Genomic DNA, 25582 nt, shown 5'->3' on the forward strand with positions numbered 1-25582 from the left:
ACAAAAGTAAGACACTGAAATTTATTTCTAAGTGCTTCCAATGTCTTACAGGACAAATTTACAGCTATAACAAGCAAAAACTTCCCTTGCTACACTGTGGTGAACAGAGCTGTTGATTCACTATGTTTTACATTTGAAACTAATGTAACATTGTTGTGTCAACTCTATTCAAATTAAAAAATTAAAATCAGGGGCTCCTGGGTGGCTCAGTTGGTTAAGTGTCCAACTCTTGATTTTGGCTCAGGTCATGATCTCATAGTTCATGAGATCGAGCCTCAAATCAGGCTCTGCATTGTAGCATGGAGCCTGCTTGGGATTCTCTCTCTCCCTCTCTCTCTGCCCCTCCTCTGCTCTAGCACATGCACTCTCTCTCTCTCTCTCTTTTTCCCCCTCTCCCTCAAAATCAATAAATAAACTTAAAAAAAAAAGTCCCTAGCATTTAAGCTCTCTTATTGCAACTATAATCAAATAAACTTTAAAAAAATCATAAATTGAGTTCCCTTAAGCATTCCAGTTCTGGTTATAAACTTAATCACCATCTCTTAAACCTTTCAAGAACCTTAAAATCTCAAGATTAGAATGTTACCCATTTTATATTGAAACCACAAAGACAATCCTTTAGGGTCAGAATATGTTACATTCTCTTGAAATAGCAAACATACTGGTCCTTTTTAGAGAAGCTTAATTTGGGTAGATGGAATTCAGCAACCCCCTGGCCTAGGCTGGATTCAACTAATCTCTTTGCTGCCTGATTGAACTCTGTATTCTTTTCATGTTCTTTTTGTCCAGCTCTGTCCCTACAAGCCCCCATCTGTCTAAAAACCATCAGCCTTTCTTTATGTTGTCCAAAAGTTGACAGAATCAATTACTCCTTAAGGTTGATGTGCTAAATACTCCTTAAGGTTGATGTGCTAAAGCTAAAAATTCCTTTGAAATGCACACATACTCACTTAGATGGAAATCACATCACTGTTTTCACCTTACAATGCCGCCATCACCACACACACGTTGGTTTAGATTACTCGAGAAGGGGCACAATGAGGTAACAGGCTTTTGTGCAATGAGTTTCAGTTGTCTCCTAAAAACATTTTTTGTGGTATTTGTTTTGAATGCCCTGTGGAAAGAACACAGGCCTCTTGCTTGGTAAGCAGTTTTTGAAAGGCTCGTCTCCAAGGCAGTTACAAACTCAAGACATTGCTAGGAGAAATTCTGTTGTATGAAGAAGGTTGGAGCTGGAAGGGGTCTGATGGTCATTTGGTCCAACGCCATGCTGTACAAAAAAGAAAACTAAGCTCTAAAGAGAGGGGACAAAGGAGGGAGAAATGCCTTTACTGAATGCCTCCTGTGTTCCAGGCACCGTGCAAGTTAACCTTCAATTAAGATGCATAGAGTGGTGCTTAATAATCCTTTCCAACTGGCTTTCCCCCTCAGATACACTGCAGTGCTACCACACTCCTCAAGTTCACCCATCTTCTGGCCCTGTGTCCTTAGCACACAGCTTGACCTTCCCTTCCACGGAGTCAGTGGAAGCAATCCACCATTGGCTATTTCAAATTTCAAACCCAGCCTCACATGTACCCAAATACCTTGTGAACAGAAGCCCAATTTTAATGGCCTGAGAGGTAAAAAGGAGGTGAATAACCAGAAAGTCTTCCCAGAAGTTTAGAGAAGCAGAAGGAGTAAGTAAGACTAGACAGAGCTGAAATATGGGTGCAGGGTCAAGGGAAGACTGGAGACTGGAGGCAGCAAAGCATATTCACAGAGAGATGGGAAGAGGGTGCACATGCAGGTCATATGGGAAATGATGAACAGAGCAGGAGCCCAGAGAAGGGGGATGTGGACGCAGGTTGAATTATTAAATTGGAAGGAAGGAGAGATGCTTCATTCTCCAAAGCATGGGGAAAGGGGGGGGGGGTGGGCATAAATACTGCTTATAATGGCCCTAGGGTAAGGGGGAAGTGGGGATGGAGGAGAAGCCAGGCCGGGGATACAGACTGGGTGCACATGGGAGAGTCTAAGTTCTGGACATCTCCATGAACTAACTAATGGGAGTAAGGGCATGAATGCGCTGGAAGGACATGGAGTTTGAGATTTGGGGATGGGGTAGTCCTGAGTGACGACACAGCACGGTAGAACTCCTGAAAGACCATGCCCTAGTAGATGCCAAGTAAAAAACACTGGGCTTGAAGCCAAGATCAGAGGAGCCGTGGCTCAGAGGGGTCATCCTCCTGGACACTGGAGTGATGAAGGCTGACAGGTGGCAGAATTTGGGGGAGAGAAAGGTCATGAGTTTGTTGCCAAAAACCTTTTGTGAGTACAGAGACAGGTAAGCAGGTGGACACGATGGAGGTGACACAGGGATGAGACACGAGCCTCAAAGCCAAAGGGAATTTTGTATGGGAGGTGTGGAATGGTAGCCAGGCAACAGTTTTGGGGAGCAAGGGTGACACTGACTCCCAACTCCCAGCCTGAGGGCAGAGCAGAGGGCAGGTGCCGTCCAGCAAGATAAAAGGGAAACAGGGAGCTCAGAAGAGACTAAGGCTCATTTGGCGGCAAAAAACCAGAAAAACATTTAGTACAAATGTTAAGGATGTAGGGATTCTGTTTACAACGGGATGGAGTTTCAGATGGCACAATAGAAAGGTGAAGGGAGGGAGGCAGGGGAGAAAAAAAAGAAAGCATTCTGGCATGATCTAAATAACAGGATAAAGACTAAGGAGGTGTGTGTCTGAGGCAGCAACTAAGGATGAGAGGAACAGGAGGCAGAGGACCTCTGTCCTCAACTTTACTAGCCTTGTGACCTTAGGTGTGACTTACTTGCTGTCTCTATGCCTCAGTTGCATCATTGTAAATGGGGAAAATGCTAGCGTAGACCTCATAAGGCTGTTCCTGTGAGAATTAAATATACTAATACATGTAAAATGCATAGAAAATCGATCAGCATACAGTTACAAAAGAAGCACTAACTTTAAAAGGAAAAAGATTCCTACTCCACACTTTTCCCTCAAGCGATGGTCATCCTGTTACATTAAACCCTCAATAACACATCTTTGCTTCCTATCACTTACATGAAGCAAAAAACCAGCAGGCAAAAAAAAAAAAAAATCTGTCAGAGTCACTGATAAGATTCAATTTCTTGCAAACATATAAACATATCCTGTGGCAGTTAACCATTATCCATCTCTTGAAAGGAAGGAAAGATGAAAAAGCTGTTTGAGGACACTAAGAATCTAGTTATAAATGTCTAAGATGGACAGTCAGTAGTCACCTAGTATATAACTCAGCAACAAAAATAAGAACCTCGTTAAGAAATGGGCAAAGGACTTGGACATTTTTCCACAGATGATATACAAATGGTCAATAAGCAAATGAAAAGATGCTCCACATTACGAATCATCAGAGAAAGGCAAATCACAACCACAATGGGTTACCACCTCACACCCACCAAGATAGCTACTAGCAAAACAAAACAGAATATAACAAGTGTTAGTGAAAGACAGAGAAGTTGGAACTCTTGGCCACTGCCGGTGGGAATGTCAAACGGAACAGCGGCCATGGGGAAAGCTATGATGGTTCCTCAAAAAATTAAGAGTAGGATTACCATATGATCCAGCAATCTTACTTTTGGGTATATATTCAAAGGAATTGAAAGCACTCAAACAGACACTTGCACACCTATGTCCACAGTAGCATTACTCAAGAGGTGGAAACAGCCCAAATATCTGCTGACATATGAATAAACAAAATGGTATATACATACAAAGACATATCACTCAGCCTTTAAAAGAAAGGGAATTCTTGGAGTGCCTGGGCGGCTCAGTCGGTTAAGCATCAGACTTTGGCTCAGGTCATGATTTCGCAGTTAGTGGGTTCGAGCCCCGTGCTGGGGTAATAAATAATCGTTGGTTGTTGTTGGTAATAAATACTTAAAAAAATAAAGGGAATTCTGACACGCTACAACATAAATGAACGTTGAAGGCACTGTGTTAAGTGAAATAGCCAGTCACAAAAAGACAAATGCTTATATGATGTATCTACAGTACCCAAAATCATAGAAACAGAAAACAGAGAGGTGGTTACCAGGGACTGGGAGGAAGGCGGAAAGGGGAGTTGTTTAATGGGTATGGTTTCAGTTATACAAGATGAAAAAGTTCTGGAAATCTGTTTCACAACGATGTAAATATACTTAACACTAAATTATACACTAAAAAATGGTTATGATGGCAAATTTTATGTGTTTTTTTGGGGGTTTTTTTTGGCCACAGTAAATAAAAAGGAAAGAAAAGAGAGCCATCTAGTATCTCCCCCCTCCCCGCTCCACTTTACTGATGAATAAAATGAAGCCCAGAGAAGAGAACTGACTCATCTAAGGTCACACAGCTCACAGAGGCAGAGTGAGGACCAGAACCCAGGACTCTGATCCCGGCTGCAGGGTTCTTGCTGTTCCACTGAGCTCTCGACACGAGGTGCTGAGGTAGTGGAAAGATGACAAACTTGATTTATTAGTGGTGACAGTGACATTCCACTGAACCTGAAAAGGATAAAGATTCTACTCAGTGCTTACAAAGGCTCATGTGCCTGTGCCTTTTCTCCAGATCCCATCGGGATTATTCAAACCAGCAGGTCTGAGAGGCCACACTGGAAATCTTAGGATATTCACAGCTTCTCTCCCTAGTCTGCGGCAGGCCCCAGAGCAGACGAGAGCAGCTTTTCTGTGCCCAGGCTGTCCCCCTGTAATTTAGAAGTCCAGACAGTTACACCGGAAAACAGGAAGAAAAGCTCGGGGGCCCGCTTGAAAACAAGCTCAGTGTGGGGTCTCCAACGTCATGGAGTGAAGCTACTAGTTAAAACGTGCTGCTTTGAAATGGGTTCACTCACTCCTGTCTGGACTCAGGGAGGAGGAAGTCTTTCTCCCATTTAGGGAGATTTCCTTTCGCTCTTTATTCCAAATTCCACACAAGAGACAACAGGAAAAGCTGGCCCCAGCTCAAGAAGCAGAGATAAAAACCAGACCTTCATTTTTGGTAAGGGTGATGTCAATAGGTTGCCTTCTATTTAACATCAGAAATTTCTTTTATTTCCATGGAAATGACGAGTATGGCTGAGAATCCCCATAGCACCTGGCGTGGTGATTCCAGAAATCTCCACAGGTTTATGCAGCTTCAGAGCTGAAGCCCAAGACCTCCCTGGTCCTGGTCCCTGTGCTCCTCTGGTCCTCAGGACACACAAACATCTCATGCATACAACACCCCTCTCAGCTCTGAAGGTGTTAGGCAAATCCTTCTTGCATTAATACACCCAGTGATGAAGAACTAAATAAAACATTTTGGCAAGGACATTTCTAAAGATCTTTCCACTCCAGAAATATTTTTTTTTTGTTTTCAGCAACCCTACCGAGGCTGAACCAGGATGCCTATAAAAAGTCTTCTGTGCTCCTCTAAGCACTCTTAATGAATCGTCAGGAAGGATGGAATAAGAGGGGGGTCAGAGAGCTGGAGCCCGAGCCAGATGCGGAGGCTGCCAGCTTGGCTCGGTGCTCTGGTGGCAGCGCTGAATGCCCATTCCCCCCACTCCTCGAATTGCTGTGGTCTCTGCCCATACTCCTTAAGGCAATTGGCTGTGCTCCTGGCTCGTCTCGCCTGTGTGTCTGCTAGTTATCGAACAAAGGGTGGAATTGCTCCCATGCCCAGTTTCCCAGATGCTCACAAGCACGGAGCCAAGGATCAGCTGAAACAGAAGGGAGAACTGAGCCGAGAAGCACTGTTGACAAGACTCGGCCACACCTGAGCTGTGGTTCCTGCCACAAGAACTCACCTGTCGTGTAAAAGCCAATGAGCCATTCAGGAAACATCATGCGCCTCCTGTTTAGAGTTGACCCTGGGAAACAAGAACTGTCTTGAGATGGCACTAAGCATGAAAGTGAGGGAGAAAAGCCACAAGGCCCTGGGTCCTCTGCAGCACCTCCCCCTCCTGCAGACAGAAGTCAGGAGGTAAGAGGTTTTGCTGGGTCTAAGCGTCCCCCCTCTGACCTTCCTTTCCTCCACTATGTGTATTTTCCCCCAAATCCAAGGACCATCTTCACAGCCTGAAACTCCAGAAGAGCTGGCCTTTTGATAAGACCTTCTCCCCACAGTGAATGCTGGCAAAATGCTTTCTCTAAGCTGAATGATGTCCACCTCTCAGCTCATGGCTAGCTTTGGCAAACCAAAAGGACCTGCAGAGTGGGTGTGCATACAGCCCCTGGAAACAGGAACACAAGTCTCTTATGACTATCTGTATCACCCAAATGTCCAGGGGCCATGAGACTATCTGAGACACCTCCGGCAGTTTTGTCTTCAGGAGCTAATTCCAGAAGAATTTAAAATACAATTCCTTATCACCATGTTCAAGGAAACCAGGATACAATATCTAAAGAAGACTGTAGAAATGGGGACCCCAAAGGACAACTAGATCTGATGTGAGGGTGTTGAATTTTTTTATTGACTGCTCCTTTGGAAGGCAGGAAAAAGGAATTGCATCCATAATTACTTCATCTTCTTTATAAAGAACATCTTTATAAAGATGAGGTTGAAAAAACAAACTTGGTCACTGAATCAAGGCATTTCTTTTTTATAAAGCTGTATAAAGGCTTTATAAAGGTAAGGAGAACCCGTGTAGTGTTTTAATCAGTACTGACTTGGGAGTCTTCTCCTCTACGCAGTATTTACAGGCCAAATCTGGGAGTCAGGGGTATGGAGTGGGGAGGGAACTGCCACTCACAGAGGATCTGCTCTTCTCTAGGTACCAGGCTGGGGGCTTTATATTCAGGACCTTTGAACTCCAGACCCTTATACGTAGCCACCTCCCCCAAATCCCCACTTGAATGGCTAAAAGCATTTCAAACTCATCCCAAACTGGGTTTCCGATCTTCCCCCAAACTCCTGTTCCACCCACAGTCTTCCCCAATCCAGTTGATGGCAGTTCTGTTCTTCCAAAGGCCAAGCCCAAAACTTTGGAGTCACACTTGACTCAAGCATGACTCTTCTATTGTCCTCTTACCCCATTCCCAATCTGTCAAGAAATTCTGTTGGTGCTGCCTTCCAAATGTAACCCAGAATCTCTCTCTCTCTTCCCACCTCTACTGTCACCAGCCTGATGCAGGTCACAACATCATGTCTCACTCAGATTAGTGCAATGGTCTCCTAGCTTCTACTCCTGCACCTTTATAATCTATTTTCACTATAAAAGGCAGATGGACTTTTTTTTAAAACATGTGAATCAAATCATGTCACCTCACCACCCAAAATCGATGAACAGCTTCCTACTCTACTCAGAGTAGAGTAGAGCCAAGGTATGGGGAAGTATATTGCTCCTATGATAGGTATAGAACAACGGTGTGAAGTATAGTGTTATCACAAGGCATGAGGAATTGGGACCAAGATTTCAATCTGCCACCCACGATTATATTAGTTAAAACATTACAATATTGCCATCTCTTATGCAGAAAATGGTCAAAAACTGACCATCTCATATGGCTCAATATGACACCATCTATAGAACTAAGATGTACACAAGGCTTTTGTCCAACTAGCTACTAGAACTCCCTGGAAAGCAGCACAAACAGGCGATACCCCACAAAGTGCAGATTTGCTAAGCACATAGGAAATGAGAAACATCTGTGACTGTCTGTCTCTGAAATAGCAGTTTGGTTCCCCTTGAGTAGAGTCATGATCCATTGGAATCAAGCCATTCAATAGAAGTTAAGAATTATGTGAAAGTAAACCTTCAAATCTGAGTCCCAGTCATATTTTTCCCTGGAGAGTCAGAGGTATCGTGGTCCCACAGGATGACTATTTTAAGTAGAGAGTTAATTACATTTGAGACTTTGTTATAATTGTCCCTGTGGAGTAAACCTCTCCTGCAGAATCACACCAATAGCACATCCTAATCAAAATTTCCTAGTTTGTTATCCTCTCTTCCCCTTTTCAGCAACTACACATATCTGCCCATGACTTGCTTCTTCTGCTTCAACCTTTGTTCATGCCCATCTCCTTGGAATGCACGTCATCTAGCTGATCTTTCCCACCCTTACTCCCTTCCCCATGCAGACTGGCTTAGATGTCTTGCACTGCTTCACCATAGCTATGTGGACATGCCTATAATGTTGTTACAAAAACGTGTAGGCATACATCTATTCCCCCCCCCCCCCGCCAGACTGTGAGCTCTTTGAGTGAAGGGACTGTGTTTTATTTATCTTTGCATCCCTAATACCCAGCATTGCACTCAACAAATAGTAGGGGTTCCAAGACATTTAACAAAGGAAAGGGAGAGTATTAGAGTAGGCTAAATGCAAGTCCAGTAATAAAGCCCAGTTTATGCAAAGGCTCATGTGGGCTGCAGCATATGTGCCTGGCTGCACAGCTCTCCTCCAGAAGGTAAATCAGGGATCCAGCCTTCTTCCAGCCTGTGACACTGCCATCTCCAACGTGTGGTCTCTAAGGGCATTGCAAACAGGAAACAGGGCATGGGGAAGGTACAGTAGATACTAGGTTGGCCCAAAGTGACACCAATGACTTCCTTCCCCATTCCATTGGCTAAAGCTAGTCACATGGCACCACCTAGTCACAAGGAAGGGGTGGTCAGGCAAAAACTCACACAATGGGAAGAGAGTACAGCCTTTTGGTAGTCTGTCTCTGCCACATGGAGAAGGAAAGATGTGAAGGGGCAGGTAAGGAGGGAAGAACTTACTCAATGCCTAAATACACAAGCACTACCTTTTAAGCCCTGTTAAGAATTCTTTTCAAATTTCCTATCAATTGGACCTTTAAAACCAGATATAGAAAGCAGTCGAACAATACGCTTAGACAGAACACACTAAAAATAAAAAATCAAAATAAGAATACACCCATGACAGTTTCACGCTTAAGCATAGTTAAGAGGACGATAAGTTTCAGGAGTAGAGGACGAGGTTGTGTGTGTGTCTGTGTGAGTTCTGTGTCTCAACTGAAAGAAGGAGGGAGAAGAGGTGTTGGGAAGGCTTACGGGGCCCATGGAGAAGCATGACCGTGGGATTGCACCTACTCTGAAAAAGACTCAGTCTTCAGTGTGCAAAGTAAACCAAGAAATTCATCAGACATGAATACGTAGTGAGAGAATCATATTCATCAGGATTTGAGAGTGAGTGATGAGGAGGAGGCCACTACCTATGGGTAAAGCAACCACTTTCCAGGAGGCTGTACATAAGAGAAGGTCTGGTGTCAGAAGCCAGGGGGGGTGACAAGGAGGGGTAAGAACATTCATGGTGGAGACCAATAGCCGTTCACCAAAATCCCTTTCCTCTCCTTCTGGCACAAAGTCTTCCTTGCAACCTGGCACTGCCACATCCACGGAGTATGAACAGAAATGACATGTGCTACTGTCAGACGTGGTCTACAAAGTCCTTCCTTCTATGATTTTTTGTCTTCCAGCCGGACACAGATGGCAATGATGTTTTGGTGAAGCCATAGATGTTTGTCATCATTCTGGCCTACCTTAACGAGCACAGCATAGAGGTGGAACATTTTTCTGCCCCATGGCTGTGCTAGGATGGCCAGCAGACATGTTCCTTGCTACGTAGGAAAGCCATTTGCCATCTACAGTAGGAGGGAATTAGACCACACACAAGGAGCAGAGACAGACAGAAGGGAGAGAGAAAATTCCAGCTGGTTTGAGTTTCTCTCCAGGTTTTGAAACAGTGATTCCTAAAGCTTTCCTTTGAGCTGCTCTAGTAAGTTTCCCCAACTACAGGAATCAGTTAACTTCCTTTTCCTTTCTCTTTTTATGTCTGCATTCACAGAGAAAGGTCAAGAGAAGCCCGCTCCTGACTCTGCACCCCCCACCAACCATAGGAGACAATGAGGAAGAACCCAGTGGCTGAGTGTGGGATACGCCATAGTAGTTTGTCACTGCTTCGAAATTGAGTTAGCTCTTCAGAGCAAAACAGTGAGAATGCTCCCCTGTACTCTCAGGAGAAAGCCTACCCTCCACCCAACCTGGGTCAGGCTAGGATAGAATGGAATGTCAGCAAAGACCACCGAGTGCACAGTCCATACATTAGTACTTTTTTATTGGGATGCTTTTTACTACATCTTCTGTGCCTGCCACGTCTCTACTGACAAACATTTCAAGGCTGAGAGATTCTCTGTATTTGCTGCTCATTTCACGCCGGAGTGACTGAATACCAACTCTGGTAAGTGATGACATACACCATCTCAATTACTGTTTCAAACTTCCCTGTGAGGAAGGCGTCATTATTCTGTACTGTGGTAACATAGATGTAACGTAAGATTCCCTACATTAACGCTTTTTGAGTGCACGATTCAGTGACATCAGTATCTTCACTTTGTTGTGTGACTGTCACCACCATTCATCACTGGAAGTGTTCCATCATCCCAAACTGAAACTCTGTACCCATTAAACAAGAACTGCCCATTTTCATCTCCCCCCAGGTGCTGGCAACCACCATTCTACTTTCAGTCTCCATGAATTTGCCACTTCTAGGTACCTCATGGAGTGAAATCACACAATGTTTGTGTTGCTTCCACCTTTTGGCTACTGTAAGGGATGCTGCTACAAATATTGGTGTGCGAGTATCTGTTTGAGCCCTGGCTTTCAATTCTTTGCAGTATATACTGAGAAAAGGAATTGCTGGATCACATGGTAATTTTATTTTAAGGTTTTTGAAAAATTACCACTGTCTTCCGCAGCAGCTATTCCCACCGTCAACGTACAAGTGTTCTAGTTTCTCTACATCCTCGGAAGGTATTGTATTTTATCTCCGTATTACAGTCAAGGAAACTGAGGCCCAGAGAAGTGGTAACTTCCTCACAATTACACAGCTACTAAGTAGTAGATCGGTACATGGGAAGCTGAGATTCTTCAAGTTGTTCTGCTTCTCCGGCCCCATGGCTGCCCTCAGACACAGAACAGCAAAACAGCAAAAATACAAGTCAATTGAAACCTTAAAGCAAGAAGACCCATCTCTGGGAAAGGATTTGTTTCTGGGAGTTACCAACTCAGTTGTCCTTTTAATAAAATGACAGCCCCATGGACGCAGCTGGGACTTCTTGGAATAGAAACATGTGTGTGTGTTTCATTGAAAAAAAAAAAACCCAATCCTATTAACTTATTAGCAAGCTTTCACTCTTTCACTCAGCTGTTATACATTCTTTCATTCAAGTCTTTCTTAGGTCCAAATTCGGTGCCAAGTGCATTTTTAATGGCTGTAAACAGCTGTGCCTTGGTTCTTGCTCTCATAGAACTCAAATTCTAGAGAAGGAGACAGGCAGTATACAGAAAAATATATAAACTGGACCATTTCAGTGTTGTAAGTGCACTAAAGGATATCAACAGGGGGGCGCGATAGAGTAACAAGCCGGGGGTGGGGTGGGCGGGGACAGGGGAGGTGACTTCGGATAGCATGAGGCCTCTCTGGAAAAGATGACACATAAGCTGAAACCTAAAAGTGAGAAGGTACCAGCCACATGAAATCTGGTGCAAGAACATGTGGGCCTGCGGAACAGCAAACACAAAGGACTTGAGGTAGAAAAAAAAAATTGGCTGCTCTAAGTAAATCAGGATTTTAATCTGATGGGATCATGGCGATGAAGGTTGGAGAGTAGACGGGAATATAGTCAGACATCAGGTCTCTTGGTGCAGGAGACCAGCACCAGATCCGATGGCTCTTATAGTAATCATAGCTCATGTTTATTGAGCACTTAACTAGATTTCAGATTCTATTCAAGCTATTTTTGTGTATTAGTCACTTAACTATCATGACAATTCTATAACTAAATACTATTATTCTCACTTTTGCAGATGAGGAAACTGGCCCAGAGAGGTTATGCAACATTCTCAAGGAGATCCAGCTGGTAAGGGGTAGAGCTTAGATTTAAATCCAGGCAGCCCAGCTCTAGGGTCTGTGATGTCATAACCACTCTGCTATATGGCCATGTTGAGATCAGTGGTTTGGATGGTATTCTAAGACCAAGGTATCACTGAAGGGCTTTAAGCACAGAGATGTCAGGACCAGTTTTATATTTTGAGGTGCTCATACTGGTGGCTGCATGGAGCAAAATGAGAGGCAGAGAGACTAGTTGGAGGCCATTATGAGGGTCTAGATAAGAGATAATGATGGTGTGAATGAAAGAGGCAGCGATGAGGAAGGACAAAAATAGGTATCTTTGGGAGACTTTTCAAAGCAGAGCTGTAGTAGTTGGTAATGATTTGGATGTTGAGATGAAAGGAGGGGAGAAATTTGGGCTCACGTCCAGGTGTCTGACTTGAGTAACTTGTTGGATGGAGACAGGCTTACTGAGTTGGGGAGGAACAGGGTGTCGAGAGGATGTGTGTTGGGTATTTGAATGTCTAGCATTCATTTTCTTAACTACACCCCCATTTCTTGTTAGGGAACACCTCTTTCATATAGGTGACAGTCAAGCCAAGAAGTAATCCAATTAGATATTCCACCTCTAGGATATGAATCTTGAGGAGAAGGACACAATTCAGTTCCTGCACAGGCGGCTCCTAACAAAGTTTTCCTCTGGAAGGCAGTTGTTGGGCTTCCTACTTCCCAAGCCCAGGACTCCAGCATCTTATCAATACATTGGATCCTAAAGCCTTCTCTGCCTAAGTTAGCCAGTGCCAGTTCTTATTGCTTGTAACCAAAAGGAGTACAGGGTAGAGACAGGGTGAGGGCAGGGTGCTCTGAACTGAGAGACACATTTTGGATAGGTAAAGTTTGAGTCTACAGCCATACCATCCTGAACGCGCCCGATCTCATCTGATCTCAGAAGCTAAGCAGGGTCGGGCCTGGTTAGTACTTGGATGGATAGGTCAAGTTTGAGAGGCTGATGAGATGTGTCAAGGAGGCTATTGGGTATATGCACCTGGAGTTTAGGATTGAAGTTTGGGATGGGGAGAAACAAATTTGGGAGTTATCAACATGTAGATGGCATGGTGCTTTCTAGCATAAAAGCATCTTGATTTTCTTTGGGGGAAATATTTCTCCTTCTTGGCTAGTAATCTTGATGTGGCTATTAATCAAAATCCCAAACACTCTTCTGGTCAAGTAGCCAGCAGGGATCTCATGCCTGGACAGTCAGCATATGCCATCCATATGGCCACAGTGATTCTTAAGATGCTCAAAGGAATTAGGTCAATGCAATAAGAATTAGCTAAAGAACTTTTGATGGAGCAATCAGGAGCAAAGAGATCTCTTTCTGGCATGATTGCTAAGCTGGTGCAATGTAAGCTTAGAGCTGTCAGAACCTTTTGTTTGTTTTTACACCACCTTGGGGCCATAGCCTGAGTGAGCTGAATGACAGCAGAAAACAGAGTCAAGTGACAAGGGAGAGAGGCCACACTCTGATGCGGCATTGAAGACCTTGACTCTGTCATTCCTGAAACTAACTTCACAATAATGTGAATTAATAAATTCTCATTTTGCTTCAGATAGTTAAGTTGAGTTTGTTACTCACAACCAAGCAATTTCTCACAACAAATGGCACTTAAAGCCCTGTTACCTGGATGAGATTACACAGAAAAAGAGCACAGATAGCAAGGACTGACCTTCAACACACTGTAATATTAACTGTCAAACAGAAGAAGGAAGAGCCAGCATTTTGGTCAGATTGTCTCTTGTCCTTGTTGACAAAAGGGACCAGAAAGGTAATACAATTCTTTATATTGCACAAAGAAAATCTGTTGATAGAAATTGATTTTTCCCCCACTGGGTGACAGGCACATAGGGGGCCTTATAGTTAAAAATTCCCAAATTAAAAAATTCATGTGGCGCCTGGGTGGCTCAGTCAGTTAAGCATCCGACTTTGGCTCAGGTCATGGCTCATGGGGTCGAGCCCTGCGTCGGGCTCTGTGCTGACAGCTCAGACCTGCAGCCTGCTTTGGATTCTGTATCTCCCTCTCTCTGTGCCCTTGCCCTGCTTATGCTCTTTCTCTCTCTGCCTCTCAAAAATAAATGTTTAAAAATTCTTAAAAATTAAAAAATTCACTTATGATTTGGTATTGCCGCGTCATTCCTGCATTCAAAGGATAGCATCTCTTTGCTGGAGAGCTCTGTAGCCGCTGAGTCATGCCATCCAAGATAGCTGTGGCTACCTGCCTTTTCTTGGCACCCAACATTCTGAGATGTGGAAATTCAGGGAGTTTGGCCAGGAAAACACAGGCCATATGCGGTCTTTTTGTAAATATGCATGAGTTCTCTGTGGTTTTACTGCTTGAGGGCAGGGAGGAGCTTGGACCCAGGCTCTGTTGGACCCTGAATTCACTTTGGATGAGACAGATTGGTGCCTGCCAACCAGGCTCCCCTGTTCCTAACAGTAGCCAGGCTGGCATCTTTGGCTTCAAAGGGGATTGTCCCAGTTCCTATGTCAACAGCAGGCTCTCCACCCAGCTGATAATTTGAGCAAACTGAACAGAATCATGAGTAGTGGGAGGATGAATTCCACCCAACAGGACACTGAGACAACCACACGGAGGCTCTGGAGTGGGAAACCAGTCTCAGGGAAGGCAGCAGAGAAATCATAGAAATTCACAAATGGTAGGGACTCTAGAAACAGTCAGGTAAAAGTCTGCAATCAGGAGGAAAAGTCTGCCCTTTTAATGAGACACGGAAGATAAAGGGAAGCTCACACTTTTGCAACACAGGAGAGAGAATGTGAATTTCAAGTCATTTCCCTCTGCGTGGGTAGAATCAGAGAATCAGAGACATCCAACTGTCCCATGACTTAAATACTTATCACTGACTTTGAAACTAGAAGACCCATTGATGAACAGCCCACTGAAGCACTTAAGTACTCAGGCTCTGAAGCCAGACTGCTTGCCTTCATATCCTGGGCTCATGACTTGCTTTCTTCATGATTCTGTACCTCAGTTTCCTCACCTATAAAATGAAGATGGAAGTTTGAACCTGGAAAACATCACGCTAAGTGAAAAAACCCAGACGCAAAAGGACCAATATTATATGATTCCCATTATATGAGGCGACTAGAATAAGAAAATTCATAGAGACAGAAAGTAGATGGGGGCTTAGCAGGGGCTAGAGGGAGGAGAGAATAGGGAGTTTTTGTTTAACGTGCAGAGAGTTTTTGTCGGGGATGATGAAAAAGTCACGGAGATGGTTACCGGTGATGGTTGCACAACATTGTGAATGTACTCAATGTCGCTGAATTGTACATTTAAAAATAGTTCAAATGAAAAAAGAAAATGGCTACTCCGTGAGGCGGTGGATATGTTAATTAGCTTGACTGTAGTAACTATTTCACAATGTATATGTAATCAAAATATCAAGTTGTAACCTTAAATATATACAACCTTTGTCAAGTACACCTCAATAAAGCTAAAAAATGGTTAAAGTCATGATTTTTGTTATGTATATTTTACCACAAATTTTTTAAAAAAAGAACGCTGTTGCTGCACACATAGCATTGGGCGAAGAAGTCATACAAGAGAATCAGTGCGGCATGTTGTCAATATGTAAAATTCAAAAACAGGCAAAAATCATCAGTGGATTGTGGTCACCACCGAGGGTGGTGGGGACTGAAAAGGGACTTCTAGAGGGACTGGTCGTGTTCTGTCTCCTTATGTGGGGATTGGTGACCTGAGTGGTTGCTTTTGTGACAATTATTGAGCTGTCCCTTATATCTGCACTTTTCTGTGTGTGTTAGGCTTCAGTAAAAAGGACCTCCACCCCCACTCCCCTCAAAATAAGGGTGATAATAATATCCACCTCAGAGGCCTATTTTGGTATGCAATAAGTGAAAGCAGACAATGTGTTTAGAATAGTGCCTGCCATGTTGGGGTCTCTCCATCTTCAGTGGCAGTATATGCAATCCAAAATACTCCTACCACTAGAAAGCTTTCCGGATGTCCCCCTGCATTTGAGATGCCAATCATTCCCTCCTTGTCCACGCTTCCCAGGTTTCGAGATACTTTGCATTTGTTCTTCCGGATCCCCACCTGGCCTTTTCTCTGCTTCTAGATCCTGACCCACAGCAAGGTGCTCCCCCTTGCCCTCTAGCTTCCTTCCAATCACGTTGCACTATAGGGGCAGGGAGAACCAGCAGGAAATTGGAGGAAAGAGAGTAATGTCTTTGTTCCCTTGGTGTTCTCCCTGTGGAGTCACTGTGGCCTGGCTGTGTCCCTCAACCAAAGGCCACACTGCTGTGGAGCAGGCCTCTCTACCCAGCTCTCTTCCCCCAAGTTCTGGTCATTGTTCTCTCCTGCTGGCCCTTTGGGGCTAGGAGTGGCAATGGCGCTTCGTGATTTCTAACCCAAGGATACTGCGCTACTCACCCTGGTAGTTTCTCATGGTGTTCTTATATCCTGCCTAGACCTTTATGAATCACCTTTTTATTAACACCTTCAATTTCCCCAGTCTCAGTGTGTTATCTACTTTTGCTGGGACCCTGACTACTATCTACATTCTTAGAGACCTACGGAAGGGCCCCCAGCATTTCACATGATCCCACATAATCAGGTCCCTGCTGACACATAAGACATGAACAGCCACCCAAGTTGAACCAACCAGAGTCTCTCCTCTGAGAATTTGGCATAGAGCCATGTGATTAAACCAGAGGAGAGCTTGAGCATTATAAGATCATTAGAGGTAGCAAGAGTCAGGGCTGTGGCCACCCAAAGACACGAGCAAGCTAAAGCTACCCCATGGCTGTTGAAAAATCGGCCTAAGGAGGAAAAGGAACAGATGTAGCGGTTTGTTCATGTTTTAAAGGCTTTTATATATTCAGACACAAAAGATGTTTTAACAATACACAAGAAATGTAAAATCATCTCATGTAGTTTTCCCAACTATTGAGCTGTGTCTTTAAAGTCCCCAGAAGTATTGTTCCTACCCAAGTCATATGAATGAGACTGTGTCTAAATATTTACTGTTCAAAATGTAGGAATGCTACTTGTTATGAACTCTTGTTAATATGTGCTGGGGTGGATGTGGCGAGGAGCAAGTAATGCTATTCAAGAAACTGGTTATCCATTAGTGTGTGAGATTTGAATTTAGATCACTAACGAAATACAATGGGATAGAAAATATGAGAATGCTTCATGGTCCTAGGAGCAAATATTGCTTTCTGAAACTTATTTCGGTGATACATATAATGGATTACAACGTAAAATGTATTTCCACAGGGCCCGAAAAGTATGAAAAATTCTGGTTGACTAAACTCTGTAGTTCAGAAATTACTCCGGTATGGTATCAATGTGGGGGTAAATAAGGGAAGAAAATACAGTAGTGCTTTCACAAATAATTTTGCTAGCATCTATAGGAATCATGTATTTTGAGCTTTTTTTTTAATAATTTTTTTTAACGTTTATTTTTGAGACAGAGAGACACAGAGGGAGACAGAGAGAGACAGAGCATGAACGGGGGAGGGGCAGAGACAGAGGGAGACACAGAATCCGAAGCAGGCTCCAGGCTCTGAGCCATCAGCCCAGAGCCCGACGTGGGGCTCGAACTCACGGACCGTGGGATCGTGACCTGAGTCGAAGTCAGACACTCAACCGACTAAGCCACCCAGGTGCCCCTATTTTGAGCCTTAATATGCCCTTTCATTGATGATTTGAAGGTGGGGTCGGCCACCAAGTTACTATCCCACCATCCTCCTTCTCCCTTTCCCTGTTTTTCAGACTGGAGAAGGTAAGAGCCAGACCTTTATCATTCAGGTCCCTCCCCAGTGCCTGGAACATCAAAGGCTCTAAATAAGCATGTGATACATCTCTGAAGTCTGATCTGCTCATAAAGCTATTGTATCTACATCAATCAATGTTATGAATAAGGTTTTACAAATTCTATATATGCATCCTATCATCAAACATCATATCATCACCGCAATCCCCCATAGTGCTTTAATGTAGATTTTTTAAAAGACAGCATCTTTTTAAAATGAGCTATTTTTACATTATTGTTTACATTATTTTTTAAATGTTTATTTATTTTGAGAGAGAGAGAGAGAGAGAGAGAGAGAGAGAGAGAGAGAGAGAATATGAGCATTGTAGGGATAATGGGTTGAATTGTGGTCCCTGAAAGATATGTCCACTTGGAACCTCTGAATGTGACCTTATTTGGAAAATGGGTCTTGGCAGATATTATTAAGGGTCTCTAGATGAGATCATTCTGGATTTGGGTGGGACTTACATTTAATGAGAAGTGTCCTTATAAGAGACAGAAAAGGAGAAGACACACAGACATAGAGGGAAAGTTGTGTGAAAAAGAGGGCAGAGATTGGGGTTACAAAGCCCCAGACAAGGAATGCCAAGGGTTGCCAGGAGGCACCACCAGCTAGAAAACAGGCATGGAGCAGATTCTCCCTCAGAATCTGCAGGGGGAGCATGGCCCTACGGACACCTTGATTTTGGGCTTGCAGCCTTCAGATCTGTGAGAGAAGACATTTCTATTGCTTTAAGCCACCAACTTTGTGGTGATTTGTTATGGGAACCCTAGGAATCAAATAGACCAGCTGAATAATTTACCAACAGTTTATAAGTCACACCGATTATATATCTGGCTCTCTTGGCTCTTGTTTGAGTGACATCCTTCTCTTAGAGGATTTTGGTGGGCCACATTTGCTGCAGTTTGTTTTGAAATACATTGTTAAATTTCTATGGCTGATTAAACGTATAAGGTCACACAGTAACTACCTTTCACAGGACTATAGACCATCGCTTGAATTTTTCTTTTCTTTTTTTAATGTTTATTTATTTTGGGGAGAGACGGAGACACAGAGTGTGGGAGGGGAGGGGCAATGAGGGAGGGGGACACAGAATCTGAAACAGGCTCCAGGCTCTGTGCTGTCAGCCCAGAACCTCACGTGGGGCTCAAACTCAGAACTGCAAGATTATGACCTGAGCTGAAGTTGGATGTTTGCTTCACCGACTGAGCCACCCAGGCGCCCTGGCTTGAATTTTTCTAAATCTTATAAAGTAAAATAGGTTCAGAAGTAAAACTGAAAAAAAAAACAAAAACTGAATTTTTACTTCAACTGAAAGGCAGAGTAACAGCAATCAGGAACAAGGGACGGGGTCAAATAGTCTTGGATAGGAACCCTTTAAATGGATAAACTAGGACAGATGACTGAAATTCTCCAGGCTTCTCCTGTTCATTTGTAAAATAAGAATCAGTGAACTCCCCAAAATATTATCGGATAATTGAATGCAGGAGACATCACCTTGACAAAGCCTTAGCATCTCAGGAAAGGGAGGTTGGGAGAGGATATTTATAGAGTTTGGGGGTCTGAATTCAAGCGACTTCAGGTGAGTCTTTCAAGGAGGGAATTGCCTACAATTGGGCTAAGACCCTGACATTATAGGTTAGGCTTCATGACTACAGCTAGGTGAGGGTCTTAAAGCGCAAGTCTTGATGGGTAACTGTGCTTTAAGGAGAACAAGAAATTTGCTCAGGGTGAGCAGACTGTTATCACAGATAAGTTGATCTGCAGGAATTTCCCAAAGCAAACAGAGAAGTTATTTATTGGTTTATACTCTTACCTTCCCCTGGCAAATATTTCACAGAGTGAATAACTAAGTCATATTGGCATGGGGGGGGAGGGGTCTCAGGGTTTTTTTGTTTTTTAGTGTTTATTCATTTTTGAGAGAGAGAGTGCGAGCAGGGAGGGGCAGAGAGAGGTGGGGGGACAGAAGATCCAAAGTGGGCTCTGCACTGACAGTGAGCCTGATGTGCAGCTCAAACTCACGAACCCTGAGATCATGACAGGAGCTGAAGTCAGATGCTGAACCGACTGAGCCGCCCAGGCGCGGGGGAGGGGGGACCTCAGTTTTAAGTTCAAATAGCTATGTCATGTTGATCGCCATGGTTGTACTTGACAAGGTAGTGACATCCAATGCCTGTTGCGGTAAGGACTAAGTGAAATCATGGGTCTATAATGCCTGCCACATCCCAAGGACTAAATAAGCAATAACTTCTTCTTATTATTACCCATTTTTATTTACTTGGGAGAAGACAAATGTGGCTGGAATATGTTGACACCCCTCAAATTGTTTACTGCTTCTTATAAGTAAGAAGCAAAACAAATGGCTTTTAGTTTTCCTGTAATTCAGGAACCACCACTAAACCACTGAGGTTGTTGGCAGAATTTGCATTTATGGAAATAAGGAGACAAGAAGGAATAAAAAGTGAGGGTGCCTTTTCTCGTAATTCTAGCTGGCTTTCTATCTGCATTCCCCCAAGGATTCTAGAGTAATATCAACTCTCCACAAGAGCTTACTCTTGCACATGCAGAGAGGGGTCCTGGGTGGTGCCTCATGTGGAAATGCAGCGCTTAGGAGCCTCAGGGGACTGTGTTCCTCCACTGTGCTGAATGTCAGCTGATGAGTACAATTTTCTCACAAGGGGAAGCTACACCTCTTCTGCCCCTGAACATGCAAAGCCCAGAGGAATTCCTGAGTGTTTGTGCTGGCTATAGAATCCACAGACAGTGGCTGAGATCTGATCCGTCCTAAGGAACAGAAGATAACATGGCCGGATGCCTGTCTGACTCTAAAGACAGTGCTCACTAGTGCTTCCCTCTGCTCTCTCCACTGAACCCTGGAGTAGTGTTCTAAAGATAGGAGGGACTACTCAGGTTCAGACTAATAACAGAAATGCTGATCTGAATGAACAAAAATGCAATGCATCGACTATTTAAAGAAATGAAGTGGCATATAATTTCCAAACCTGCTGTGAGTTTAAGAACCAAGTAGTAGATGTACTCAGCAAGTGACTAGATAAAATGATATATAATTAACATTTTTTGTATGCTTAATTGTTCTGAACGTTTGCCCTATACTGCTTTTGCATTATTAATTTACTCAGTTTGTTAAAAGGGTTTCCTAAGCTGTGACTTCATTTCAGTTTTGAAATCCAAATATTGGTATATAACTGAGTGCCCACAGGTCAGGTTCCAGGGCCTTACCGGAATCCGGGATCTGCATCCTAGCCTGTCATTTTCTAGTTGTGTGTCCCTGGCCACACTACTTAACCCCTCTGTACCTCAGTTTTCCCAATGATGAAATGAAAATAACCACAGTGACCTCGGAGGGTATTTGGGAGAATTTAAAGGAGTTGATTCATGTCAAGTAATTAAAGAGTTCAGTGCATAGTGTGTCATACATTTTAGTTCTAGTTTATTTTCCTTGAAATTACCTATAGGAATTTTACCACGTGACATTTCCAGCAACATTATCCTATGGGGTCAATACCATGAGAAAAAAATCTGCAACTCTTTTAGTTTGAACCTGTGACCCTAGCAGCATTGTGTTATTAAAAGAAAACTGGGTAACAAGAAATTTGAGTTTGAGGTCTATTTCTCCTTCTTTGTGCAAATATCTCTGCAGATGTAACCTAAGAAAAAACTTGCCTCTGTCTTGGGATTCCTCGATATTTTAAGGGGGCTTTTTTTGTTTTAAGTGAAGAGGATGAAGGGAGATTATCCTCATTTACATATAGCCCCTGCACGTGCGTGTGCGTGCACACACAGGCACAGACACAGACACCTGTGACCCTAGCGGCATTGCGTTATGAAAAGAAAACTGGGCAAGAAATTAAGAAATTCGAGTTTGAGGTCCAGCAGGGCCATCAACCATGTGATTCCTAAATGCATCACTTCAACTCTTTGGGCCTGTTTCCCCCAAAATTAATAAATAAGTAAACAAACAAATAAGAGGAGTGGACTGACTGTATCCTCTTAATGCACGTGCTAGAAAGAACTCTGGAGCAAGAGCCTTTGGACTCTTTAAGTTCCAATTCTAGTACCCGTCAGGTGTAAAATCTACAGCAAGTCACATAACCTCTTGGAACCTCGATTTCTGTTGGAAATAAGCCCACCAACCCAATCAGAGGAGGGACCCAGAGATTCGGAGCACAGTGCAGTAAAGTGAGGCTTTAACCAATGTTCTTGCAAGAGCAGGTGTCTGCTGGACAGGCCTACTCAGCAGTTACCACCCGCAGGTTCTCGCCTAGCGTGAAGTCCCGCCCCTGATTCCTCATTGGCTGAGTACTACAGAGGTTACAGCTTACCCGGAAGTCGCCTGTGCCCACGTAAGGCCAAAAGTAGTCTGATTGGAGCAAATGTATATTCCTCGCTGTGACGCAGACTTCAGCTCTTTGGCGCATGCTCATTGCAAAGCCCGCAAAAAAATAAGCCCCTGAAATGGAGCGGGGAGAGGAGGGAGAAGAGCCAGGAAGTCAAGTGTCTAAGGGTTTGGGACTCCATGGGGGGGGGGGGCGGGGTTCGAAAAGCTGTTCATACTAGACAGCACAGCTTTTAATTTGGTATTTCTGAAAATGAATCATCTCATTTACTTCTCACAGTTTCCACATCTGGAAAATGAACAGAGTAATATCAGAAATGCTCCTCTTCCGGTTAGTGGTGAGCCTAAAATCAGGTAGTTAAGAAAGTACTATGTAAAGTATAAAGCACTAAGTAAGTGTAAGGTAATATTATTAATTAAATTCTATTTAGTCTAATTTTTATGCTAAATCTTACTGTTTTCCTATGGTCTTTTACAAGTGTTTGTGCTCCTACAGGTAGAATTCTGCCAGTTAGAACCAGAGACTAGAAAGATGTATTTTTCAGCACTCAGGCTATCTACTATAAACGGTATCATCCCATACTTAAGGTAGCAGCTATAAATTTTCAATTTGCCCCTGAGTCATTATTCAAGCATGACTCTATGAGTCAAGAAATCTAAAAATTTCTATTTCTCCTTCTTGGTGCAAATATCTCTGCAGATGTAACCTAAGAAAAAACTTGCTTCTGTATTGGGGTTTCTCAATATTTTAAGGGGGCTGTTTTTGTTTTAAGTGAAGAGGATGACGGGAGGTTATCCTCATTTACATATAGCCCCTGCGCGTGTACGCGTGCATGCACAGACACAGACACAAACATCAACACAAACTTTATGCTCCAACCAGAAAAGCATTTTCCTGTTACCAGGCCCTTATTCATGCAGTCCCCTCCACCTAGAATTTCTTTTCCTCTTTTTTCTGCCTGTCCAGTCCTACCGAGAATTCAGGGCTTCGTTAAAATCTCAGATTTTCAATGAGATGTATTGAGTGTTCTTTACCCTATCAATAATCTTTCAGATAGCTCCTCCCCTTTTAAAGATGATGAAACTGACAGATGAGAGATTAAATTCTTTGTTCAAGGTCACCTTTGTGGAATTTGCAGAAAAATTTAACTCACATCTTTCTCCTCTATACCCCAGGTAGGTCTTCTCAAATCATTGTAGTCTGAACCAATTTACATCCTGCTCACAAGTCCAATTCTCTTATAACACATATTATAACACATACATAATATCATAGCCTGCCTTGCATTATAGAGTTCCTTGTGAATAGAGACCAGCTTCCCCAGAGAGTTGTTCCCATAGAACAGTAACCATTCTAGGGGGCGCCAGGGTGGCTCAGTCAGTTAAGTGTTGGCTTTGACTCAGGTCATGATCTCGCAGTTCCTCCCACGTCAGGCTCTGTGCTGACAGCTCAGATCCTGGAGCCTGCTTCACATTCTGTGTATCCCTTTCTCTCTGCCTCTTCCTCTCTCTCTCTCTCTCTCTCTCTCTCTCTCTCTCTCTCTCATAAAATGAATAAACATTAAAAAAAAAAAGTAACCATTCTATTCTCCAAATCCCTCATAGCTTTAGCGCTGCTTTATGCATCCAGCTATAATAAAATTTGTATTTGTTGAACTGGAGTGGAATACCTCGACATTTCCTACTACCTTTCCATGAATGAACTCCATTTTGTATGTTTCCATGTTGATTCCCCCCTAAGGGAGATCTTCTGGAAGTATCAAAAACATCATAGTGTGGATGCAAGAGAAGGTGAAGATCCAAGGTCCACCTCTGCCTTCTGCTGGATCTGTAATTCTCAAATGCAAAGCTCTCCTTGGAAACAATAGGGAATAATGGGCAATCCCTTCCAGACAGCTTTCGGGAGTAAACTGTCCTTGACATATCCTGAGTTACTGTGGTCTGAAGGCCCAAGGCCATTTGCAGCAGGATTTTAATGACTATCATTACTTCTGCCATTACCACCACCCAATAAAACCATGACTGACTTGATGTGATTACCCTCTGTTGTGCCGTGCCACCAAACTTCAGCATGTGACAGAGCATATGGTCTTTGCCAACAGCATTATTTATCAAAGGAGGATAAAAATCACAGTGGCGCCCTGCTTTTCACAGGAGGTAATGGCTTTGGGCAAGACACAGCTTCAGCTCAGCTTGGGTCCTTCAAAGACACAGCCCCCATTTTCCCACGAAGCACTTCATAAAAGTGAAAATGGAACACATGCTGAATGGGATTTGCAGAATAATGAAAACCCTATAATTAGGAAGCAGTAGTTAGAATTATATTACCCCATAAGAGCAAAGCTTAGTAACAAGTTAATGCAATTACTAATTCAGCTTTTCTAGAGATAGAAGCAAACAGTGCAATTAAATCCTCAGTCTTTATTTTTTTCAGGGGCCTAATGAAAGGGAAATAAATGAGCCGGATCCCCTTCTTCCTACCTCTGTCTCAGCTGTGCCATCCGGGGATAGGTTTCCCACCTCCTCTCTCCAATCTTGTCTGAAAAATAAAACAGGCCACCAGCTGTGAAATGGATTGTGCCCTCCAACTTTGTACCTGGAATAGAAGCCCTCATTTTTGACAAAGGTTGCCAAGAATTTTGCATCATTGGCAGCTTCCTATTCCCTCATTAGCCTGCTTATTCTGCTTAACAAAAGATGCTCTGTGTGCTGATTTGTATGTGAATGTCAGTGTGCCCTGTGTGCATTGATTTTGACCTGTCCCCATCTGTCCCCATACACAGTTGTAGTCTAACCCACCATCTTTACCTGTACTGTAACTCTTCTCCCACACAAACCCAATTCACTCCAAGTGATGGTCCCAAATCTCCCAAACGCAGTGTTCACTTTCTGATGACCTTTATGCATACCATTCGCTGTGCTTGATGAGCCATTTCGGAGAGGGTACCAAATGCAGGTGATTTCTCTCAGCTGCCTATGTTGGAGGAGGCCACTGGTCTGATGTAGTGACTAGCAATTCACTGCCACGAAGAAGACAGATGAGAGGGTGGCTTCATTCTTTGATGCTAAGAAAAAAGCCCTTAAACTCACCTATCTACATGTAATTATAACCTTCAGGATCCAATAGTACCAAGCCAAAACAGTCCCTGTTTGGACACGCATCATGGTAAATGAACAACCGAATTTAGTAAATGGTTGGCCAATTAAGAACACAGAATAGTGACTTCTGGGTGATCATTTTGATCAATCTAACTCACACATTTTATGTTCAACAGAAGTGCTCAGTGAAAAGACTGAACTGTGTGTAAATGGAACCCAAATTTACAAACAGTGAATTTAGATGAATTAACCGGTCCTTCACTGAATATAAGGTACCACTGATCATAAGACACACCATTATTTAATGAGTCATGGAGGGAAAAAAAAACACCAACAAAGCTCAACGCCATGTTTACTTATTAGAGAGCTTCATCTTCTGTTATGTTACGTTTATTTGATACAAATATGT

The 25582-nt window shown here is 43.3% G+C and overlaps 1 long non-coding RNA gene across 1 annotated transcript in view; it reads right to left on the reverse strand.

Moving 5' to 3' along the window:
• The window catches only part of LOC122472483, a 91893-nt gene extending 66594 nt beyond the window's left edge, over positions 1–25299 (reverse strand). Inside the window, exons 1-2 of the long non-coding RNA XR_006294452.1 lie at positions 24984–25299; positions 24556–24613 (exon numbers count right to left, since the gene is read on the reverse strand). This is a non-coding gene — a long non-coding RNA (uncharacterized LOC122472483). The remainder of the gene's footprint in view (positions 1–24555; positions 24614–24983) is intronic.
• Between the last annotated feature and the right edge of the window lie 283 nt (positions 25300–25582).

Source organism: Prionailurus bengalensis, chromosome B4 (genome assembly GCF_016509475.1).
Source record: "Prionailurus bengalensis isolate Pbe53 chromosome B4, Fcat_Pben_1.1_paternal_pri, whole genome shotgun sequence".
In the NCBI taxonomy this organism is placed as follows: Eukaryota; Metazoa; Chordata; class Mammalia; order Carnivora; family Felidae; genus Prionailurus; species Prionailurus bengalensis.